The sequence below is a fragment of the Meles meles genome, chromosome 9, assembly GCF_922984935.1.
Source record: "Meles meles chromosome 9, mMelMel3.1 paternal haplotype, whole genome shotgun sequence".
Lineage (NCBI taxonomy): Eukaryota > Metazoa > Chordata > Mammalia > Carnivora > Mustelidae > Meles > Meles meles.
Genome location: NC_060074.1, coordinates 65,387,515 through 65,412,367, shown reverse-complemented (window position 1 = coordinate 65,412,367; position 24,853 = coordinate 65,387,515). Strand labels below are relative to the sequence as shown.

The window sequence follows — 24,853 nt, the reverse complement described above, 5'->3', positions numbered from 1 at the left end:
AAGGTCTAGTCCCTTCCTCATCCCTTCTGCCTGTGTTCTCCACCCCGTCCTTCTCCATGTGTCCATTTGCCCAGGGCTCCTGCACAGGCTGCCCTCCCCTCTGTGGAGCAGTGTCAGCCTGCTCCTTCCTCAGCAGACCCCACTTTCGAGTCCAAGAGGCCCTTCTCGGGGGAGCAAAATTGGAACCCTGCTGTATTCATTGTTCTGTGATTTACCTGCATTTTCATTGAAGAGTCCTGTGGGCATCTCTCTGTGTCAAGAAACAAAAACTTACCAAGTCAAGTCTAATGGCTGCGTAATGTTCTACTCTAAGAGTGACTGTAATTGATAATCAGTTCCTTCTTGATGGAATTCAGATGGTCTCCACCTTTTTGCTGTTAGCCATGCTGGGGTGAACACCACATGCCCGCACTGTTGCATACGATGTTGCTGGTTTTGTTAGGATGTGTTCCCAGGAATGGAATTGCTTGCTGGAAGAATATATGTGCCTTATAATTCTTTATGTATACTGGCTTATTGATGTTTACAATGGTAGGCATTGTATTTTAAATCCCAACCTGAGTCTCAATTCTGTCACCTGTACAATAATACATTAGTCACACGTGCACACACACACACACACACACACACACGTATATTCTTAGCTCAGTGCCTGGCATACGGTATTTAACATTATGCTTTGTATTTGGTATTGAAATCATCCATGTACATTTATTTTATTTCCCTTTTTGCTGGTTCTTCCGTTAACTCTTTCGCAGAGAGCATCCCGTGTCTCCTGGTAGTTTTGCAACCTTGAGATTTGCAGGAACTTTAGGAGAGATTAGAATGATCGTGCACTGGGGCGCCTGGGTGGCTCAGTGGGTTAAAGCCTCTGCCTTCTGCTCAGGTCAAGATCCCAGGGTCCTGGGATGGAGGCCCACATCGGGCTGTCTGCTCAGTGGGGAGCCTGCTTCCTCCTCTCTCTCTGCCTGCCTCTCTGCCTACTTGTGATCTCCATCTGTCAAGTAAATAAATAAAATCTTAAAAAAAAAAAAAAAGACTGATCGTGCACTAAAAGCCGATTGATAGAAAGCCTGTTATGGAGGTCCCATCTTGGGGTCCTGAACTGGTAGGGCCATTAAAGGTTGTGAAGAGAGAGCCACTGGTGGGGGAGAGTGTGGGGAGCCCTACGGAATTCTTTTCAGTGTGAGGTCTGGGCTAAGTGTGCAGCCTGACGAGGTATTTTTGCCCATTATCCTGTCACTGCAGTCTCTGTGTCCAGAACAAACAAATGATAAACCAGCTGCCAGCCTGAGAAATGGTCCAGCCGTGTTCATCATCCCTTGGTTTATGGAGGGCCGGGGTCAGCTGTGTGTGCTGGGGGCAGTGTTGGTAATGGTCCACTTCCATGGTCAAAGACAGCACCGGTGCTTTGGATGCTGAGCTTTTCCTTTTTTCCACTCTTTTATTTTTATTTTATTTTTACATTTTTATATTTTATTCCTCCTTATTTCATTTTGTTATATACTAGTACCCTGGTTCAGATCCTTTATGATTTTAACCAATGGCAGCTTTTAGAGTTTGAAACCCCATTTTTCTTTTTTCCCTGCATCATTGCATAGGACGTTTTTTAACAAGTATAATCTTGAGTTTACATCTTCACGCCCCTTGGCTGCCTTTGAGCCTTGGGTGAATCACCAACCTTCCCTGAGACTCGATTTCCTTACCTTCCCAACTGCTGACGTTTTGTTTTATTTTATTTATTAAGATTTTATTTATTTATTTGACAGAGAGAGAAGAGCCCAAGCAGGGAGAGTAGCAGGCAGAGGCAGAGGGAGAAGCAGGCTTCCTGCCGAGCAGGGAGCCCAATGCGGGACTCGATCCCAGGACCCTGGGCTCCTGACCTGAGCCGAAGGCAGGTGCTTAACCCACTGAGCCACCCAGGCGCCCCTCAACTGCCCACGTTTAGATGGGACAGTTGATCTGAAATGCTTACGAGTCTGTAATACCACAGCGATTGCATCAGTGCCTTTGCCTTTTCCTCTCCCTCATTGTGCATCAGGAAACGTTTGATAAGGAAGGAGTTGTGTGTTATACAAGTGAGCATCGGGAAGTATTTAAATGTCATGTAAGGATTATCTTTTATTTTCTTAAAGAAATGAACGTCTTAAGGTTGGGGATTTTCACCTGCTGCTTTGCTTCTTCCTTGGCTCCGCAGAATCCCAGAAGCGAACCCTCGTTCTTCACATGAAACTGTTTGTTCTTGCTCTTCTGCCAGACTTCCTAGTTTCCTTCAGGACTCCAATTTACTACAGTTCATTTAGAACTGGGTTATTCGCTTCTATTTTAACTGTAAGATTTCTGGCTTCTTCATTTATTGATGGATTTTAAAGTTATAATTAGAGAGGTTCCCCATTTAATGTATTTTTTAACAGATATCATTAATTTATCTGTTAGAAAACAAAATTCAGCCGAGGACATTTGAAGACCTAATTGGCTTTATTAAAGCAATGCCTGAGTCGGGCAGCGCCCATCTAGCAAGTACAGAGACGCTCAGGAGTTGTGCAAAATGGAAGATTTTTATGGGAAGGAGGGTGGAGCACGTAGTTACTGGCAGAAGAAAAGAAAGGATTGTTTCAGGCAAGGTCACCTTCCCTTGGGGGGAAGGGCAGGGGGTCTTATTAGGTGGATTATCTCATCTTCATTTGGGAGATGGAGAAGACCCACGTGACAGATGACCTCATTGGTGCTGATCAGAAAATTCCTGACCGGTTGAATAAGACTGTATTTTTGAGGGAGGCTGGAAGTGCAGTTAGGTGAGGCTGTAAGCCCTGGTTTGGTGACTTGGCCGGAGTGACTCCACTGTGGGCCTGTGGTTTTCTTTTTAACAGAACAAAGAAAAAAGTTTTCAGAAATGAATGACCCCCACATCAGCTACTTCCCTGCTGACATGTTCTGTGATATGATGTTATTTCTGTGGGATCCCTTCTGCTTTTCTCCTTTTACCACCTTGAGAGCTATTCTCCTGCCGCCTTTCCTTATAGAAGCTTAATGCCTGGCGGTTCTGACACTTAACCGTGCAGACCCCCAGGCCTCTTCACCAAGCATCCATATTCAGTAGATGCGGGGCATGACCCAGGACTCCACATTCACAATAAGCCGCTCAGTTAGTAGTGGTACCGCAGTGAGACTGACCTGGCTGGGCTCCAGGTTCGGAAGGAAAACCGTATTGCTAAGCTCACTTGACAAAAAATTATTTCGTAGTCCTCCTTTATAATTACATAGACACAGTGGAAATGCTTATATGTCATCTGCTGCTTTTCTCTTTTTTTCCAATGGAACTTTGGGCAATGCTGTTCGCACCTCTTTGCCATTTACACTCTGAACTCCACTGACGCAGCCCCCCCACCCCCCAAGGTTTGTCGCATGTGAACTTGGTCTGTGTTACGCTGGTTGCTTGCTGGGCAGACCGTGTGAGGCAGAGCTGCAGTATCTTCTTAAACCACACTGCTTCTGGTACCACTTGCTAGGTCTTAGGTGCGTACCGGGTGGGTATCTGTCTTCAGAGTGCTCTGACTTTACTAGTATTATTAATATAGGTGCTCATTTCTACCATCTACATAATGCTAGCGCTAAACACCAAAGTTTAACTGAGTGAACTTAAAGATCCAATTGGCTTTAGTCAGTGATTCATGCATCAGGCAATATCCCCTCCAGGGAGTCGAAAGGAGCTCAGAGGAATTATACAGAATGGAGGGTTTTTGTTGGCAGGAGAGTGGGACGAGGGGGCTAAGCTAAATTAATAACACAAGGAACGATAGGTGTTGGTGAGGTTGCAGAGAAAGGGGGACCTTCTTGCGCTGTTGGTGGGAATGCAGACTGGTGCAGCCAATCTGGAAAACAGGATGGAGGCTCTTCAAAAAGTTAAAAGTAGAGCTACCCTACCATCCAGCAATTTTGCTAATAAGTATTTACCCAAGGCATACAAAATTAAAATTCAAAGGTGTACACGCACCCTGATGTTTATGGCAGATTATTAACAATAGCCAAACAATGGAAAGAACCCAAATGTCTCCTGGTTGATGAATGGATAAAGGTGTGGTGAGTGTGTGTGTGTGTGTGTGTGTGTGTATGTATACATATAAACACACATTTATTTATGTATATATACATATAGATAGATAGACACACAGGTATTAAAATGGAATATTACTCAGCCATCAAAAGAATAAAATCTTAGCATTTGCAACGATGTGGATGGAGCTAGAGTGTATTATGCCAAATAAGTCAGTCTGAGAAAGATGAAAACCATATGATTTCACTCATATGTGGAATTTAAGAAACAAAACAGATGAACACAAAGGAGGGAAAAAAAAAGAGAGGGAAACAAACCATAAGAGACTCTTAATGATAGAGGACAAACTGTGGGATGATAGAGGAAGGTGGGGGAGGATCAGCTAGGTGGGTGATGGGTATTGAGGGGGACACTGGTTGGGATGAGCACTGGGTGTTGTGTGTAAGTGATGAACTGCTGAGTTTTACTGAAACCAATATTGCACCATATGTTAACTAACTAGAATTTAAACAAAAATTTGAAGAGAAAGGAAAAAAACCCAGGGCTTTAGTGAAGATCACTGTATTCTACTCTAACTGCTGGAAGAATGATGCAGAAGAAAGTGGGTGTCACCTCGGATATGCTGGGAAGCACCTGTGTCTTGTAGTGCAGTCAGTTTTGGCACATGTACCAGTTTCCTAATGATTGAACTTTATGACATAGTCAAGTATCTGGAATTAATTATTTTCACCAATATAAATTATAGAAATTCAAGTTCCTAACAGCCAGCAATATTTGGAAAAGTTAGATGGGCTTTTTCAATATTATCAGTAACCTGGCTATAATAAAGATATCTAATATTTAAGATAGATATCTTAAATATTAGATATCTTTATTATAGCCATAAAGATATGGCTAAATTTAAAAAAAAAGAGTGGATTATTTCACCTTCTCTTAGGGAAAGGCAGGGGGTCTTGTCACGCAGATTACCTCTCTCGCTGGTGCTGATCAGCAAATTCCAGACTGTTTGGTTTAAAATTCCACTCCTAGGAAAGCTGACAACTGCAGTTAGTTTAGGTCTTCAGTCTTGGTGGGGTTTAGCAGAAGTGACTTAATTCTGGACCTTCATTCTTCATTTTTAACACTACATTCTTTGAGGCATGATATAGGAAGGTATGTGGTAGACTAACATTCAAGGGAGGCAAGCTGGATGAATGAGCCTTTTTCATATCCTAGTGCAGGACAAGAGAGAAAGGTGATGTGCAGTTAAATTTGGACAATGAGAAGGAGAGTTTCTAATAATGGATACTATCTAAAGATTAAATAGACTGGAATTAAAATCATGAAGGACCTAGGGGCACCTGGGTGGCTCAGTGGGTTAAAGCCTCTGCCTTCGGCTCAGGTCATGATCCCAGGGTCCTGGGATCGAGCCTTCATCTTGCTCTCTGCTTAGCAGGGAGCCTGCTTCCTCCTCTCTACCTGCCTCTCTGCCTACTTAAGATCTCTGCCTGTCAAATAAATAAATAAAATCTTTAAAAAATCATGAGGGGCCTAATGGACTGGAAGAGACTCTAGCTGTCACCTCAACCAGAGCTTCCCAACTGGTGGTCAGGACACACAGGTAGAAAGTGAGCGGGTTAGAGGTGAGCCACAATATTGATCTCATTCCTCTGGGCAGCTGAGCTGGGCTTGAGATGGCTGGAGTTCTGGGGCCAGTTGCTCTGAATCGCTTTAGTAGATTATCCTAGTATGCTCTATAATTATCATTTTCTACATGTGTTGTGAGGCCTATAAGTTTGTAAAATTAATCACCCAAACCCCCTGGTATTAAAATTCTGCAAACTCTAGAAAAGGTCTTATTTGGAAATCCAAGAATTTGGATACAGGAGATTTTGAGAAGGCTTAGGAGTTCAAAGAATTCAGTTTGAAGGTTACCGGTCTGAAGGTATCTTCCTGGTATAGGAGGCCGAAACTGAGTTCTGTGGAGAGTGAATGGATTTTTATTGAGTGACCAAGACCTGGGTCACTGCTTTTGGCTCCTGCTTCAGTGCTAACTTTTTATGTTGCTGAAGCTAAAGATGGGTGACAGAAAGAAGAATTAATGGATTGTGTGTTCGTTGAAGAGCAGGGACCATCCTATGTGGTTAACTTCAGGGCTAACTATGTTCTCTGACAAGATAGGTGTCTAGTAGGTGTTGGCCCAAATGAATGAACATGGTGGGATTTATTTTTGTCTCTACGGAATTTGGGTCAGATGTCCTCCAACCCTTCTCCAATTAAGAGTCAGTGAGATTCTTATCTTTTGTCACTGTTTGCTGGGAAGGAGGAAAGGAATTTATTTCTGTCGGAATTGAGGATAGTGAAAGATTTTGCATTCCATGTCGTATTTAAACTTCCAAGAGCCTTAGAGGAATTTGAAAGTGGACTTCAACTAGGTATTAAAAACTTGTCTTTAGGGTACCTGGGTGGCTCAGTTGGTTAAGTGACTGCCTTCGGCTCAGGTCATGATCCCGGAGTTCCAGGATCGAGTTCCGCATCAGGCTCCCTTCTCCACTGGGAGTCTGCTTCTCCCTCTGACCTTCTCCCCTCTCATGCTCTCTCTCACTCTTTCTCAAATAGATAAATAAAATCTTTAAAAACAAACAAACAAAAACTTGTCTTTGAATTTATAAGGAGAAAATAGCTTGCTTTCGGATATGGATTTTGTTAAGTTTAGGGTATTTTTTTCCTTTCACTGTATACATGTGATAGATAAAAGAATTTGAGTTGCCCAATAACTAGATCCTGCCTTAAACATAGATCATATTGCATTTCTGAGTTCACAGAAAGTGGAGGCAGTATGTAAGGATCTAAAGTAAAAGAAAAAGAAGCTAAAGGCTGAAGTAGACTTGGTGTGTTGCATGTGAAAGTAAATGTAAATGCCAGCTCTGTGGCAGCAAAGGGGAAGGAGTTGTGTCTAATCTGGTATGGAGTCCATGTATTGATATTTTACTTATTTTTTTTACATTTGACAATAAATGTTGAGTCCGAGATCCTTCAGTTAAGCTGCTAATACTGTGACTTGAAAGATGGCTAAAATGTCCTCAAGAGAATTGTGTCTCTTGGTTTCTGACAGAAAGAAACACAAATATTCTTTGAAGGAATACTTTCTTCCAGATATAAATAAAACATCAGAAATAACTAATTTAGGTATTATCTCAAGAAATTCAGATATTGAAATTATCTGTTAGGCATTTTATTTAATATATGAAATATGTGAAGAAAAAAAGGACAGAATGATAGAAATGAGTGAATAACAAAATATCAAAAACGACCAGGCAGATTTGAAAAGGAAACAGCTTTTAGGAATGAATCTTATAACTGTTAACATAATAAGGATTAAAACAAATAAACAAATTCTCTCCCTGGAAGGACTTAGATATATGAAAAAATATTTGGTGGTTTGACAGGTTAGATACAACACTTGATCTTAGCCAAAAGGCCGAGAAGCGATGACAGGTTAGATACAGAAGAAAAGAAAAATGGCCAGTTGAAGAAATTACCAAGGTTGCAGCATAGAGAGATAGGAAGATGAAAATTATGAGAGAGAGAGGTTAATAGATGTAGAGAAGAGAGTGAGAAATTATGACATAAATCTAATCATAGTCCTGGAGAACATAGTAGAGAAAATGCATAAGAGGTAATATTTGAATAATTTTCCAGAATTTATGAAATATAGCCATTCACAGCAACAGGAAAAATACTGTGAACAACAAGATAAATGAAAAAAAAATCTGCATTTTGGTATTTTGAAGTAAAACTGCAGAACCCCAAAGATAAAAGGAAGATCTTCAAATCCACCAGAGAAGAAGAACAGATCACCTATAAGGGAGTAATAAGTAGACTGAGCTCAGACGTCTTTTTAACAACAATCACAGTCTGAAGATGGGAATAACTTAATATCTTCAAAATATTTAGAGAAAATTAATAATTTCAAGAGTAGGATGAAATAGAGATGTTTTTAAAATTCAAAAAAATAGATCTTATTAATTTATTTTACAGAGAGAGAGAGAATGAGCAGGGGAAACAGCAGATGGAGAGGGAGAAGCAGACTCCCTGCTGAGCAGGGAGCCCTATTTGGGGCTTGATCCCAGGAACCTGGGATTATGACCTGAGCTGAAGGCAGACGTTTAACTGACTAAGCCACCCAGGAGTCCCTGAAATAAATATATTTTAAGATTAGCAAAAACTAAGGAAATTTATACTGTAATGTACTTAGATCAAAGGAACCTTCAGGGGGTGCCTGGGTGGCTTAGTCATTTGTCTGTCCGACTCCTGGTTTTGACATGGGTCATGATCTTGGCGTCGGGATCAAGCCCCTCATTAGTCTTGGCACCCAGCAGGGAATCTGCTTGAGATTCTTTCCCGCTCCCTCTTCCCTTCCTCTGCTTACTCTTTCTCTCCCCCTCTCTCTGGGATAAATAGATAGATCTTTAAAAAAAAAAAAAAAAAAAAAAAAAAAAACTTCAGGAAGAAGGAAAGTGAAAATTAATAAACTTGGCATCTAACTTTAATTAGAAAACAACAATATTAATCTGAAGAAAATAGAAGGAAGAAATTGGATTTGATAAAGATCTGAGCACGGAGGACATTGGGAGAAGGAGAGAAGTGAGTTGGGGGAAATTGGAGGGGGAGATGAACCATGAGAGACTGTGGACTCTAAGAAACAAACAGAGTTTCGGAGGGGGGGGGTGAGGGGGTGGGGGATTGGGTGAGCCTGGTGGTGGATATTAAGGAGGGCACATATTGCATGGAGCACTGGGTGTGGTGCATAAACAATGAATCGTGGAACACTGAGGGGAAAAAAAAAGAGTTTAGTCTAAAGCAAGGGTCAGCAAATGTGGCCAAATCTGGCCCAGCGCGTGTTTTTTTTTTTTTTTTTAAAAGATTTTATTTATTTATTTGGCAGAGAGAGATCACAAGTTGGCAGAGAGGCAGGCAGAGAGAGAGAGAGAGGGAAGCAGGCTCCCTGCTGAGCAGAGAGCCCGATGCGGGACTTGATCCCAGGACCCTGAGATCATGACCTGAGCCGAAAGCAGCGGCTTAACCCACTGAGCCACCCAGGCACCCCCAGCGCGTGTTTTTATAAATAAAGTTTTATTGGAACATACACAAAAAAATTAGTGAAATTTAGAAAAACAAAAATATCACAAATAATTAAACTATGATTTCAGCAGAGATTACAAAGGAACTATAGTAGTGCAGTGAATTCCTATATGCCATATATCTAGAGGAGATGGATAAATTCTGAGAAAAATATAACTTACCAAAACTGAGTCAAGGGAAAAAAAAAAGAGAAAGACTGAATAGTCCTATAGGTTAACAGGCAGAACAAGATACTATTTATATTTCTGTTACCTTATTAAATAAATCTAGCAAAATGTGTATAAGAATTTTAGGTGGAAAAAAATGTAAAACTTATGGGAAAATATTGAAGAGGACAAAATAAGTAAATACATGTTCATCAATAAGATTCAGTATAATAAAGAAGTCAGTTATCCTCAAATTGTGGTAGAGTCAATGCTGTTCCAAATCAGACTCCTACAAAAATTTTTGAGAAACTTGACAGTTAATTGCAAAATTTATTTGAAGAGCAAAAGCTTAAGAATATACAATGTAGCTCAAGACAGTGTGATATTGGGGATAGACAAATGACCAATGGTATAAAATAAAGAACCCTCAAACATACCCTTGGTATATGACAGATGTATTGCAGATCTGGGTAGAAAGAGTGACTGTTGTATGAAGTAAATAGTTCTGGGACAAGAAACACAGCCATATGGAAAAAAATTCTTACTCTATACCATACAAATAATTTCATTCCTAACTAATTAAAACATTTAATGTAAAGACAAACTAAAACTTTTCAGGGAAAAAACCCCACATTACTTTGAAACAGGGAAGGTCTTCTTAAATAAGACCCAAAAAGTCTATCTCTAAAAGAAAAGACTTTTAAAGTCACCTGCACTAAAGTTAAGGACAGCTGTCTATCTGTTATTAATGTAAACCTCAAAATGGGAAAAGGTCTTTTTAAGACATAGAACAGACAAGTGATTGGTGTCAAAATATGCAAAGAACTTCTTCAGATCAATAGAAAAATGGACATAAATACACAAACAGGCATTTCCTAGATGAAAAAATACGAATGGCCTGGAAACCTTCCAAAAGTTGTCTCCCTATCGTTAGTAGGCCTACTGCGCCTCTTACATATAGCTGTTGGGAGTGAAAATCACCACAGTCAATTTGGAAATGAAGGTGGCACCTTCTTATGAAAGACATTTTTATGTCCTTTAGTCCAGCAACTGTACACTTAGAGAATTCTATATCCAGGGAAACTTCTACACACCATGCTATGAGACATTAAGAGGAATGTTCAGAATAACAATTGCAATTCTAAGCACAAGAAAATAACCCAGCTATCCTTACACAGGGGAATGATTAAATGTAGTATATCTATATTTATTAGAATAGTTAGAATACTAGTTAGAATATCATACAGCAGTAAAAGTGGACAGCACAGATAAATCTCAGAAATGTAATACAGAGTGAAAACAAGCACGGAAGACTCTAGTGAGATTGATACCATTTATATAAAACTCAAAACTGAGCAAAAGTAAGTGATCTAATATTTAGGAATATGTCTTTGAGATGATTTTTTTTTAAAAAGAGGTAAACTGCACACAGATTTATGTTAGTGAACAGGACTGGGGCAGGGGAGGGGCACGCGGGTCAACGCAGCAGCATTTTAAGTTATATAATATTGTTGTTATGCTTCATTGCTTAAACCTACGTACGTATGTTCATTTGTATGAGTCCAGATCCTGTACCAACAGCATAAAGAGCCAGACTGCCTACGTTCCCATCATGCCTGCTCTGTTCACTAAAGGTTCAACCATGGACAGATTACCTTTACTTCTTCAGAGCTCTGTTTCCTTATCTGAAAAATGGGATGATAGCCACAGTTATCTACATCATTCAGTTGTTGTGGTCATTAAATGGGACCCTCTGTAAGACTGAAGTTAGTTGCCTGATACAGAAGAAGTGTGCAGTATATTTAGCTCTGTTATTTCATTATATCTTTCTGAAAACATGGTGTGTGCTGCTCTGTACTTCATGTGGAGTTCGGGCAGATCTTGCTCCCACGCAGAGTGCACTTCTGGTCTGACAGCGCGGTGGAATGGGATGTTTACAGTATGCATTTAAATATGTGTAAGTGGGCTCCTGGGTGGTTCAGTGGGTTAAGCCTCTTCCTTTGGCTCAGGTCATGATCTTATTGGGCTCTCTGCTCAGCGGGGAGCCTGCATCCCCCTCTCTCTCTGCCTGCCTCTCTGCCTACTTGTGATGTCTCTCTCTCTCTCTGTCAAATAAATAAATAAAATCTTTAAATAAATAAATAAATATGCAAAAGTTGTACATATTGATTACTTCAAATTCCCAGCCTCTCACTAAAGAAGAGGAATTCTGAAAGGAGAAGCAAACTTTACACCCTCTTAAGTCTTTTAAATTCTGGAATATTAGAGTGGAAGTGTTCCATCATTTTTTGACTAGAGGGAAAGATCACTGGAGAAAGGCTGTTCTCCAAAAGCGGGTCACAGAGTGCTGCACGATGGGGCCACAGCGTCCCCAAACTGTTTGTGCTCTTGACTTAGAGGCAGTGACATGTAACTCCAGCAGTTATGAATGGGGCTCAGTAATGTCACAAGACATCTTAGAAAGTGCGATTCCCATGAGTAGTTTGAAGCGGCGTGTACATTCTGTGGGAAGTAAGATTTTTCTAGTGTTGTTGAAACTGTCGTGTTGGAATTAGGAAGAGAATGTTGAAAACTGGTTTGGTTTGAAATGAACATGTGTTGACTGTGTACATGGGGAACATTAAGCTGGATTTGTAATAATGGCCTTATTGGTGCCCAGGCGTGAGTTAGCTGTAAAGGAAATGATGCTTGGACCCTTTGCCCGAAGTTTAGGAAAACAGGACAGTTTTTGTTATGTGTGGTCACAGGACATAGTCGCTGTGAACAGTGTTACGGCAGCTATTACCACTTGGTAGATTAATAAGGAATGTGAAAATGAATAAAATTCCCAATAATGTCCCACATTGTGGGTAATAGTCAACCTAACAGTGAGGCAAAGAACAGAACCATCTTTCACAGAGCCGTCTGTGTGTCACCAGCTCCAACATAGGTGCATAGATGTGTAAATGATTTGTTTTAAGGTCGAGTCAAATCGGTGAGTGCAGATTTCCTTTATCTTGTTGCAACTCCCTGTTAAGAAATGTTTAAGCTACTTCCACACTTAAGTGGTTTATGGAGGCTGACAAACAGATGTGGTGCCAGCCATACACCCAGTGTAGTGACCCTAATGTCTTTTAGGACAGATGCTTTCTTCTTTCAAGTAGGCATATGGTAACTGAAATGACACATCGTTCTGGAAAGCTCCAGATTCACAAAACCTTTTAAAAAGGTTTCTCTGTAGCAAACTGTATTTCAGACGAACCCCCCCAAGTTCAAGACCTATGGGGTTTTTTTTTTTTTTTTAAAGATTTTATTTGTTTATTTGACAGAGAGAGATCACAAGTAGGCAGAGAGGCAGGCAGAGAGAGAGAGAGAGGGAAGCAGGCTCCCTGCCGAGCAGAGAGCCCGATGCGGGACTCGATCCCAGGAACCTGAGATCATGACCTGAGCTGAAGGCAGCAGCTTAACCCACTGAGCCACCCAGGCGCCCCCGACCTATGGGTTTTTAAAAGACCAGTTCATCATGTTACGAAGTTATTCATCTGGGAATTAGAATCAGGAAAAAAAAAAAAAAAAGCGAAGTTTAGAGTATTTGAGACTTAAGGCCTGAGGATAAAACCACAGTTACCCTCTGATTTTCAGCTTGATAGCCATGAAGTTAACTAATGATTATTTAAAAAGTATTTTGTAAGCAGAGTCACTAATGCTAAATGGATAGTTCTGGCAAAATAACCAACTGAGATAATCTTTAAAATTTAAAGCTGTGTCATGGAAAACAACTGCCATCCTCCAGGTGACTTCTCTGTGGCAAACATCGCAGTCCTTAAACAGGGAGCTGCCTCACCGCCCCCCCCCCGCCCCCCCATCTTTTGAGTGAATTCTTACTCGTCATGAATTCCACCTTGAGTCCAGGATTCTGGATTGTTGTTTAAATTTTAACCCAGGTGCAACTTGATCTGGGGTGTAATCTGTTCTTTTAAATTGAGTTTCAACACATGTATGTATAGTTAATAGGAGAGGAAGTGTTAACAACAACAGTAACAATAACAAGAATAATAATGATAATAGCACATGTTTATTGACCTTGAACTGGGCCAAATACTGTGCTAAGTGCTCGGGTGACATTTTCTCACTGAATTATTATATACTCCTCATGAGGCAGGTGCCATTAGATCTTTGTATCGCAGACAAGGAAACTGAGGTGCATAGAAGGTTAAGTCATTTCTCCAGAGTCTTCCAGGTGGTAAGTGCTAGCGTGTGGGTTTGTTTGGAGGTGGTCAGACTCTGAAGCTAATGTTTTAAAGTCTTATGCAATCCGAACTCTATGCTGGGTATCGTTACTTTAAAAATATGTTAGAGTCTTGTTATATTACTCTTCTTGAGCCCTGTACCCCAGGACTGGAATACAAGGCTGCCTTCAGGGGAAACCCTTATTGTTCTTTAAAGGAAAATAGAATTCTTATCTTGGATTTCGGTGCTCAAGTGAGGTTCTGGAATAAATATAGCCCTTCCATAGAACACAGCCAAATTCATTTCTCCCAGAATTGGAGTCATCACTCACATAAAGTCTTACCCTTGCTGTTATGAATCCTGCAAACCCTGGCCTTAAGAATCTCAATTAAATGTGTTCAGCTCTACACAGCCCTTCCAAAGACATCACTGGTATTTCCTGTCCATAGAAGCTCCTCTAGGAAATGGTGTCTGCCTATTTAAAACTTTCCTTGTCATTTTCCAGGTTTCCTGGCTACACCTTGTCAGCCCGAGCTTGCATTTGAAATTGACCTACAAGCCAGACTCCCTTTGCCCAAGACCCGTTAATTTTATGCCAGTTAGATAATAAAAAAAAGAAAAAAGGGACACCTGGGTGGCTCAGTTGGTTGGGCAGCTGCCTTCGGCTCAGGTCATGATCCCAGCGTACTGGGATCGAGTCCCGCGTCAGGGAGCCTGCTTCTCCCTCTGCCTGCCTCTCTGTCTGCCTGTGCTCGCTCCCTCTCTCTCTGACAAATAAATAAATTAAAAAATCTTTAAAAAAAATATAGATAATATTCCGTAGCGGGGATTTTCTGAAGGATGCCTGCTGAACCAAGAGGGTAGTCTGCCTTTTGGAGACCTGATCTGCGGGCTTTATCGTTTTATGAAATGACTTCAAGGTACTTGTGTAAGTGCTAGAACTGGTTTGCAGTTTGCTGAATCGTTGAGTTACATTGTCCCTAATGGAACACAGGCTTTGTTTTGTTCCCAGTGGATATTGGGTTGGAGGAGAGCTTGGGGGAGCTGTGAAATTTGTTGGAATGAGTAGGGCGAACAAAGTTCTCTTCCCTTCTCAAGATAACGAATTTTCTGTCCAGTAACTAGAGGTTATAATGAAGAAGCACTTTTGAAAATCTAGCCTGCCTACCATTTCAAGGATTGCCTTTTTGAAATTGCTTTTGACATATTTATCTGCCAAATTTGTGAATATACAGTCTTAGTTTTTACCCACAATGGCCCCAAAAGGCAACATATTAGACAGTTCCTTGCCTTACCTTATTTCACTGAATACATTTCTACATCTGTATGCGACTTCCTCATTTTTTTTTTTTTTTTGCTACTTAATCTTCTATTGTAAGGCATAATTTATGTAATCAATTTGCTGTTGTTAGACATCTGGGTGTCTCCAGACTTTTGCAATACAAACACTGCTTCATTAATTATTCTTGTATACATGTTGTTTTACATGTGTTTAAGTTTTTCTGTAGGACAAATACTCCAAGTAGAAATATGGTCTCAAAGGGTGGATGTGTATGAACTTTTACCAAATTGTCTTCTAAAATATCATGGTTTTTAGAACCCTCATCTCCTTCTACTGTTAGGTCAGAGTGCTGAGCTCATCCAAAGAAATCTGGAACTCTAATTAGTGACCCTGAAAAATAGAATATAGATTTCCACCACTGTACTTGTTTCCTGAATTTCTGGAAATGTTACTTTCTTCTCTTGCATTCCTCACCTTCACATATCCCACCCAGACGCACAGGAAACCTGTCTCTTTTGGGCTCACACCTTTATAGTTCATGTGGCTTTTCTTTCGTGAATGTTTATGGTATGTAAGCACTGAGCTCATTTCCAAACTCCCATCTTACACTATTTGCAGCTTAATCGTTTCTTTCCCAGTGTCTGGCCTTCCTAGTAGCATTATCAGCTGTTTGAGAGCTCTTAGTTTTCTCTTTCTCATTTTGCATTCCTTCTTAATGTCTAGGACAATGCTTTGCAAGTTGTGGGATTTGTTTTTAATCTTCTGTGGAAAATAGATTTATTGTTTGGTAAAATTAATACATGCTTATTATGAGGAATAAAATGAATTAGGAAAGTGCCAGTTGGATAAAGCTTCCCAAAATACCCTCATCCAGAGAGAACATCCTTCCAGCTACCTCTTTATGAATATACGTACAAGGGGACGCCTGGGTGGCTCAGTCCATTAAGCGTCTGCCTTTGGCTCAGGTCCTGATCTCAGGGTCTTGGGATCCAGCCCCACAACAGGCTCCCTGCTCAGTGGGGAGCCTGCTTCTCCTTCTTCCACTCCTCCTGCTTGTGTTAACTCTCTTGCTGTCTCTCTTTCTGTCAAATAAATAAATAAATCTTTTAAAAACATGAATATAGCGACACCTGGGTAGCTCAGTGGGTTAAGCCTCTGCCTTCAGCTCAGATCATGGTCTCAGGGTCCTGGGATCGAGCCCTGCATCGGGCTCTGCTTAGTGGGGTGTCTGCTTCTCCCTCTCCCTCTGCATGCCTCTATACCTACTTGTGATCTCTCTCTCTCTCTTTCTATCAAATAAATAAAACCTTTAAAAAAAACATGAATATACATACATGTATACAGATAGACAGGTACCGTTTTTTACATGGCCTTACACTGTTCCAACTTTTAGATACCTTGCTTTTCCTCAATGGAACATTGAGACTTTTACCCTATGGCAGCTGGTGTGGTTCTATATGATTTTGAATGGCTACATAGTAGTTGTATCTATACAAACACCACGGTTTACTAGTACTGAAATGACTGACTTTGGTGGTTGGTAGTTTTTTGAGTCAGTGTATCTGCCCATACTAGTGCAATTATCTCCATAGGGAGGGTGAAATCTTAGAAAAGAATGAGCTGCGTTAAAGCATGGGTGCCTGCTGTAGGATCTACACAGGCACTTTAAAAAGAGAGGAAGGTTTACTGGAATGTTGAGTATGTTTTCCTAGGCAGCTGTCAAATTCTATTAGATAGTGGTGGCCTTCAGTAGCAGCATTCAGTCATCAAAAAGTATCAAGACATTTTATACACTAAAAAAAAGGAAAAAAAAATCTCAGATTCTCTAGGAGAAATAACCTTTGCGTGTATTTATGAATGTACAAATGAGTCACTGCTTTCTTCCTTTTATCCTGCTGGGCAGTGACTGCCTGTCTTTCGGTTCCCCAAACTATTTGGAAAGCTTGTCTAATTTAGAATATTATAAAAACGTTTTCCTTCCTGACAAGATACAGAGAAAGGCAATGTTATCTGTTTCTTGGAGAATAGTTTGCTTAGAAAAAAGTACACAATCTAATGAAAGGACCTGCAGCTGTAGGCTATTTTAAAATCTACTTGAAAACATTTTGGTGTGTTTATTTCTTTACTGCTCTACTTCATTTTGGGAAAGATTTGAGATGGTTTACAAAGATGGAAACAAAGGGCTAGATAAAATTTATTTGATAGTTGGGGAAAATAAGGAAGGAAGGAAATAGAAAGCCAGGAGTAAGATTAGTTCACATAATGCACATGAAACATGAATTTGCTGTGTTTGGATCTGGGGGCAATTTTGTATGTTTCCACCACAATGATAAGTCCTGTGCCCTTGCTTGAACGTGGACCCTGAGCCAGTGTGATGAGACTGTAACTTTATCCTTGTTATGATTAGAACACAAACCTCCTACTCAGGAATCCAAATATTCCTGATATTGAGGCCAAAGAAAATTCACCTAGAGAAGAGATTTTTTAAACGGTATGTGTGTCTGGGCCCAGATCCCAGATAATCACCCCTGGAAGGACCTCGAGAGGCTTGCTGTTCAACATTCTTAGGGTCCAAGGGGGTGCAGTGTCTGTGTATGACTTTGGCCTTGAGTCAGGTGCTTAACGTCTCCAGTCTAGTTTCCGGAGAACCAGATAGGGATACTGGTTGGTCCTTACCTCCTAAGGTTGTCCTAAGGATTAGGTAAGACAATGCAGAGGAGTAGAGCGCAAATCAAAACCACGGAGAGCTACCACTTCATCCCTGCCAGGTTAGCCAGCCGCAGAAAAACAGACCAGCGCTGGCGAGGGTGTGGAGGAATTGGAACATCGCGTTGCTAGTGGGAGTGTAAGCTAGTGCAGCTGATGTGTAGAGAAGCCTGGCAGTTCCTCAGAAGGTTAGCATATGGCCCAGAAGTTCCACTCTTAGGTACTTGCTGAAGAGAAAGCACCAAAGTAAACACGAATGTTTACAACAGCATTATTTATAAGACCCAGACTAGAACCAATCCAAATATCCCCAGCTAAGGAATGGAAGAAAGGGCACAATGCTGCATGATTTTACTTATATGAAATATCCAGAACAGGCAAATCTGTTGAGACAGAAGTTTGGTTAATATTTGCCAAATACTAACCTCCTAGGCTGGAGGCTAGGGCGAAATGTGGACTAATTGCTAATGGGCATGGGGTTTCTTTTGGGGTCATAAAATTTCTTCTAAAATTGATTGCAGTGATGGTTGCACCATTCTCTGAATCCACTAAAAACCACTAACTTGCACACTTTAAATAGGTAAATTGTATGGTGCGTGAATTGTATTTCAGTGGAGCTATACGTATAAAAAAGATAGCACTTGGCCAAGCTCTTAGTAGAGTGCAGTAAGCAGTATAATATGTAAACACTTGATTAATTGTAGGCTTTTTCTTTTTTGATCCCAGGACCCTGAGATTGTGACCTAAACTGAAATCAAGGGTCAGACACTTAACCGACTAAGCCACCCATGTGTCTCTTACGTAGTTCTTGATTTTTTTTGACTTCAGTTGACTTTCATTTGGTCTTGAACCTTTCCACTGTAAAGATTTTTAAGTCTCCCAAATGTGGATGCAATATAAACCTTGAAGTAGTCAGCAAAGTTTTCACTTAACTGTGATAAACTGTTTGAAAAATTGATTCATGGTCCTGCCTAGTATTGACTTTTCAGGAACTGATTAACCCATCCAAGAATTATGCAGGTGCTTTGCTTTTTTCCCTTTTTCTCTGGGTGGCCAGTCTTTGGCCATTCCACTTTCCAAACTTTTCTACCTGAAATAGGCTGGACAATCAAAAGCAATGGAGACTTCTGTCTCTTAAACTTTCTCAAAACAAATTTGGGATGACTTGAATTTGTTGTGTTGGTGTGATGTGATATTTGGCTTTCCTATTACAATTTTTTTGTATGTTTATGTTATGGTATTAAAAACAAAACCTTTCTTTGTCTACTGCAACTGGGTATTGCCACATTATGTGATGTGAAGAAATTATGAAGGTCAGTGTCAACCTGGTATTCTCAAGTTAGTGAAATTGACACGGTTTTGGATAATTTGAATTATGTGATTGGTGTAGAATGGTATTAAAAAAAAAACTCACATTATCAACAATCTGAACAGTGTGTGTATTTAACCTTGTGTAAAGTTTAGTGTCTTAAAAGGTAAAGCTGGGGGTTTGACAAATGAAAGTAAAATGGAAGTAAAATGGAAACTTTCTGAAAACTAGTTTTCGGGAACACTCAGTTTTCCAGAAAAGCTCTATCTTCAGAAGTGTTTGGGGAATAACATAATAAGGACCCCCTCTTTGGAGCATAAAAGTAGCCACCAAATAATAAACATCAGTACAAAGTTAATGAAAATGAACTGTTCACTTTATCAGCCCCACCTGTGTTTGGATTGGTAAGTTCACTCTGTTAGGTATTAAGGCACACGCTGATGTGTTAGCTTACTATTGATTATTATCAGTTGGTTATCAATTGCTGCGTAATGAATCACCCCAAAACTTAGTGGCTTAACTCAGCAACTGTCATTTTATCGTTGTGTCTTATGGTTCTGGGGCATGACTGGGCTTAGTTAGGCAGATCTTGCTTGGGTTCTGTTGTATAGTTGCAGCCATAAGTGACTGGTGGCTCTTTGAGGCTGGCCCACTCACGGGCCTGGAGGCAGTTGAAGGTGGCTGCTGTCCAGGACCTCAGCGGGCTAAATATCTCCACATGGGCTCTCCATGTGGTCTTCCTTTTCTCCAGCATAGTGACTGGGTTCTAAGCGTGAACTTTCCACGTAGAACAGGCAGAAATCCTTTGGCCTTTTGTGACCTAGCTTTGGAAGCCACGTACCATCAATTTTTCTGTGGTTACAGGCTTACCCAGATTCAGGGGGCAGCAACATAGGCTCTACCCATCAGGGGGATGATATATTGTAAAAAAAAGCATGATGTACGATGGGAGATCTGGTAATCCTGTTGGAAAACACTGTCTGTGCCGTCACTTTTTCAATAAAAGGCAGTAATAGGAAAAGAAGACAAAAAGAAGGAGAAAGAGACGAAGAGAAGTAAGGAAGAGAACCCCAGGGGTGGCTTAGAGTGTGGAACAGTGAGCATTGACAGCCAAAACGAGAGCAGGAGATAAAGGTAGGACACATCAGGTCAGACGGAGGTTCAGGGGAGGCAGGACAGAGTTCCTGATGAGTTGGGCATCCCTGACACTTAACTGATCCCACAACCAAAGGAGCTATGTCTGAGGGTGCGTCCTTCACAGTGTCTGGGGCAGGAGTACAAGGCCATTCGTGTTCAACAGGTGGGAGACAGCAGAGCCGCTCCCTAGGTGCCCCAGTAAGCTGACCAGGATAGATTATGGTCAGGTGTAGGAGGTGTAGTATCCAAATCACCTGGTGATTGACAGGGACTTCTAGTCTTCCTATAAGATGATGTAGAAGATACTAGTATAAAATGATAGTGCAGATCTTGAGTAAGAATGGACACCTTACATTATCTTTTTCCACTCCCTCCTTCCATTGCAACAAATATTTATTTTGGTTATAAAAGTACGTGGACTTGGGGTGCCTGGGTGGCTCAGTTGGTTACACACCCAGCTCTTGATTTTGGCTCAGGTTGTGATCCCAGAGTGGTGAGATGGAGCTCCATGTTGGGTGTGGAGCTGCTTAAGGGTCTCTCTCTCTGTCTCCCTCCGCCTCTCTCCAACTTCCCCTTACCCCCTGCTCAGGTGCATGTTCTCTCTCTCTCTCTCTCAAAAAAAACCAAACCAAACCAAAACAAAACTAAATTAAGAAAAATATGTGCTTGGTTAAAATAAAATATTAAAATTTAAAATAAAATATGTGTGCTTGATTAAAAAAATCAAATACTCGGTGCTTATAGTGTACTAGGCACATTCTAGGTTGGGGTGTTTGATTAAAGAAGAATAAAAAAGAGTAAATCTAGTAATCACTTCATACTGTTATTTTTGTTTTTTTAAAGACTTATTTAATTATTTTGAGAGAGAGAGAGAGAGAGAGAGAGAGAGCATGATGGGGAGGGCCAGAGGAAGTGGGAGAATCTCCAGCAGTCTCTGCGCTGAGTGTAGAGCCTGATGCAGGGCTTGAGCTCATGACCTGAGCCAAAATCAAGAGTCAGAGGCTTAACCAATTGTGCCACCCAGATGCCTCACTTAGTACTGTTTTACACAATTGTTTCATTTACACAATTGTTTTCATTTCTGAGAAAGGGTTAGTGTTAGCTTGCTCTGAGGCCTCTGAGAAATCATTTGGCTTCCACGAGACTCCATTTTTCAGACTCTATAATACCTGTTTGCTTAGCTCTTATTGGTATTGGAGATATGTTTATAAATGAAAATCATGCAAGGAAGCACTTAATAAAAGCTAAATTTTAGTACCATTATAGAATGTGATTTAGTCATGTTCGTTTTTAAAAATATATTTGAGAGAGTCAGATAGTGAGAGAGAGCAGGAGCAGGAAGGAGAGGGAGAAGCAGACTCCCTGCTGAGCAGAGAGCCTGATGCTGGGCTCCATCCCAGGACCCTGAGAACATGACCTGAACTAAAAGATGCTTAACCGATGGAGCCATGCAGGCACCCTGAGTCAGATGTTCTTTAAAAAATCACGTGACATACTGTTATACAGTCACGTATTTAGTGATTGGGTGCTAGATTGGGTGCAAGATTCTGCTAATCTTGGCTGAACAATTGGAATGTGCCAGTTAGTATACCGGGCTCTGGGATATGGTGAGGAACAACCTGGTCAGTCTCTGTCCTGTGGAACTTACGTGAGGAGGGTTCCTTTGTGAAAAAGATCTGAAAATGTATTAAGACTTACTGAAGAGGTGAAATGGGTACAGGAGCAAGGAGATCGTGCCTGTTTTCAGCAGGGAGACTTCTATTTCAGATAGATGTGGCCTGGAAAGGGTTTCGGGTAGCTAAAAAGCCATCAGCAGTGATGTGGTTAGAACTGTCATTTTAAAAACTGTCCTGTCTGAGTGCAGTATGTTGCCTGAAGAGTTTCCGAGTGCCAGTGGAAGTGGTCTGCGTAGTGGTCCTTGTCAACTCTGACCCAGGCTGGTGTTGGGAGCTGTAGTTTAGTGGGACAAGGACACACAGTACCATGTGGTAAGAAGGAGTTCTAGAATAGTGCGTTAGTAGTCTTGTTCTTCTCTCTGCCCTGTGGTATTTTGGGTACAATTCTCTCTCTCGCAAGATCTTTTTCCTTTGCTCACTGATTTGACATATATATTTATAAGAGTATAATTCAGAATATAAATATGGAAAAGGTCTCATGAGGAAGTTTATCTTTATCTCAGACATTATATCATTAATACTTTAAATCTCATTATAACATTGTAACCTGAGTGCCACATCTTTCTTCCTGTATGGAGACCTTAGAGAAAAATTATGGTCCGATGCCATCTTCACCCATTTATTATCAGTGCTCATGATGGTGATCTCAGATATCCAAAAATAGTTACATTAGACCACGTAGTTCTAAGGAGATAGGTAAGTCTACAGGAGGTTTTAAACTCCACGTATTTGGATGGGGTCCACAATAGTTCATTCTCTGAGAACTGAAATTGAGAACATACCCACTTTTTGGTTTTTCTAGGGTACAATTCAGTACAAATCAACATCTTTGAACACTTACTAGGTTTTGGGCAGTGGACTAAAACTTCTACTCACATTATGTCTTTGTCCTTAGAGTAACCAAACCGGGTAGGTATTAGGGTGACAGGTGATGAGACCAAGGTAATGACTTCCACTGAGTGGTCAGGTTGGAACTTGGGTCACCTCTGTCTTATGCAAAAGCCCTTTTGTTGGTGACTGTCGTGTTGTAGGGTCACCCAAAGGAGTCTCGCCTCGTCCTTGTTCTTTTCTTAATTTCCCAAATTTTCAGTAACAAATGTGAATCGATTTTGTATTCCAAAAAATCTCAACCAATGCAGTTTCAAACATGTGTTGTAATACCATTAGATTAAAAAAGGTAAAAATATCTTTTTGGGTGTGGTGTGAAAAGTAGACAGCTACCTGACCCTGAAGTATAAAACCTCATATTTAGCAGTTAAAGAGATATTAATAATTAATGTTTAAAATAAAATGCAATGGCCATGTAAATATAATGTTTCTGCTTTAGTTTTTTTTCTTGAGAACGTAACACCTATTGACATAAGATCTTTAGTCCCAGATTCTAAATTGATTTTGTTTCATTGTGAACATGATCAGTAAATTGTCTTTTGACAGGGGCAAGGAAAACACACCCTGCATCTTTGTAGGCATTCATGTTTACAGAAAGGTGATTTTGAGGAAGTTTTGTGACTAATGGAAAAGAGCTACCCTGAGTGACTAGTAAACTTAGGAAACGTTTGTGATGCTAGTGGGGATTTGAGCTTTTCCCCCCTTTTCTTTCTCTTACTTCAGCCATTATTTGGTTTTAGAAGTAGGAATCAGTACTGTAAGACAATTTGGGTAATTAAATAAGTTAATGTTAGGCGGTTTCTTTAGTTTTCTCCCTCTTCGCCCCATGTCCCCCACCCCAACACCTATTCCTGAAAGCTCCTTTCTTTTTGGCATTGAGCTTTCCCCAGGGATCCATTAGAAGTTTTGCCTCTGTGGGTCTTGAGCAGGGCCTGGAAATTTAACAAGTGACCTAGGTAAGGTTTATAATCAGGCATCTTTCTGGGCTAGAGTAAAGCCTGCATGAAGAGAACTAATAGGGAATGAGATCTTAAAGCTGGATTGAAACCAGCTGGATGTGAAGAGCCTTAGATCACTGGGATGTGGTGCTGTAAGCTATGGGGAGCCAATGGTAGGCACTGTGTAAACAGGGAAGCCACTAGAAAAGTTGAGTTGGAAGTGGTGGAGAGTAGGGGGCAGTCCAAAGGAGGAGATATGGGGTGGCAGAGCTAAAGACATCTAGGCATGGGGTCATGAGAGTGTGAACTAGAACAGTAGCAGTCGTGTGGGGAGGAAAAAACACAAGTACTGTTGAAGGACTAGACTTGAAAGAACCCGGTAAGTGGCTGGATGTGGAAGGGAAAGGCACAGAAGGGGGGCGGCAGAAATGTTTTAAGGCTGTAGGGACAGGAGGATGGTTGTGGGGGCCCCATCATGGTGGAAGATAGATGCCAAGACTGTTGGTATCTATTTGAGTTTGAAGTTCTACTGGGACCACCATTTGAATGTGTCCTATTCACCAAAGGAATTGTGTAAGTATGTATCTCAGGAGAGACTGACTGAAGAGAGCTCTATTTAGCAGTTTTCTCCATGGGGGTGATTGTGGACACCATGTGTCTGGATGCGATTGCCAAGGAGGACATTACAGAGAGGATAGAGAGGTCCTAGGGGAACAGTGATGGGCCAGGTGGAGGATGGAAAGAGCTGTTAGAGGAGAAAGAGAAAGTGCTGTCCCAGGAAACAAGATGGTGGAGGTGGTCAGCAGTTCTGAATTTCACAGAGAGTAAGGACAGTGAGGTCTTATAAAAGGATGTTGGATTTAGGTCAGTTTTAATAGTAAGGGGAGAAGCTGGACAGTCAGATTTAATGAGTAAAGAGATGATGAGGAAGTACAAATGGGTAATTTTTCAAAGTTTGATGGTAAAGGACAGGAAGAGACTTATAGCTCAGCATGTGAGAAGATTTTCAAGGCCAGTAGAAACTTGCGTATATTCAGAAGCTTAATGTGGAAGAAGAAAACGAGGAGTGAGGTAGGTGGGTCACAGGGGATTCTAGGGGGCAGCGATTCACCAAGACAGTTACTCATTGGTGGACCCATACTTTCCATGTATCAAGTTCCGGTACTGCGGTAGGGCTACAGAGAGAAGACTCCATCTTTTTCTGTGAGTAATCCAGGAGACGAATGAAAGTTGACAGGATGGATTTAAGCCTGGATGACTTGGGGTTGGAGGCCCCACAGACAAGGAGAAGACTTGGTCAGGAGACAATGATCAAGCAGAATAAATACTGTGATAAAATGGTACAGGTAGAAGAGGGCAGAGGGTGAGGTGGACAACGGCTTCA

At 41.0% G+C, this 24,853-nt stretch overlaps 1 protein-coding gene and 1 pseudogene across 2 annotated transcripts in view; one reads left to right on the top strand and one right to left on the bottom strand.

Moving 5' to 3' along the window:
* STK39 (serine/threonine kinase 39) overlaps nt 1-24,853 on the top strand; it is a 300,163-nt gene that overhangs the window by 126,090 nt on the left and 149,220 nt on the right. The gene's annotated exons all lie outside the window — the stretch shown is intronic.
* Nucleotides 7,380-7,526, bottom strand: LOC123951315 (annotated as a pseudogene).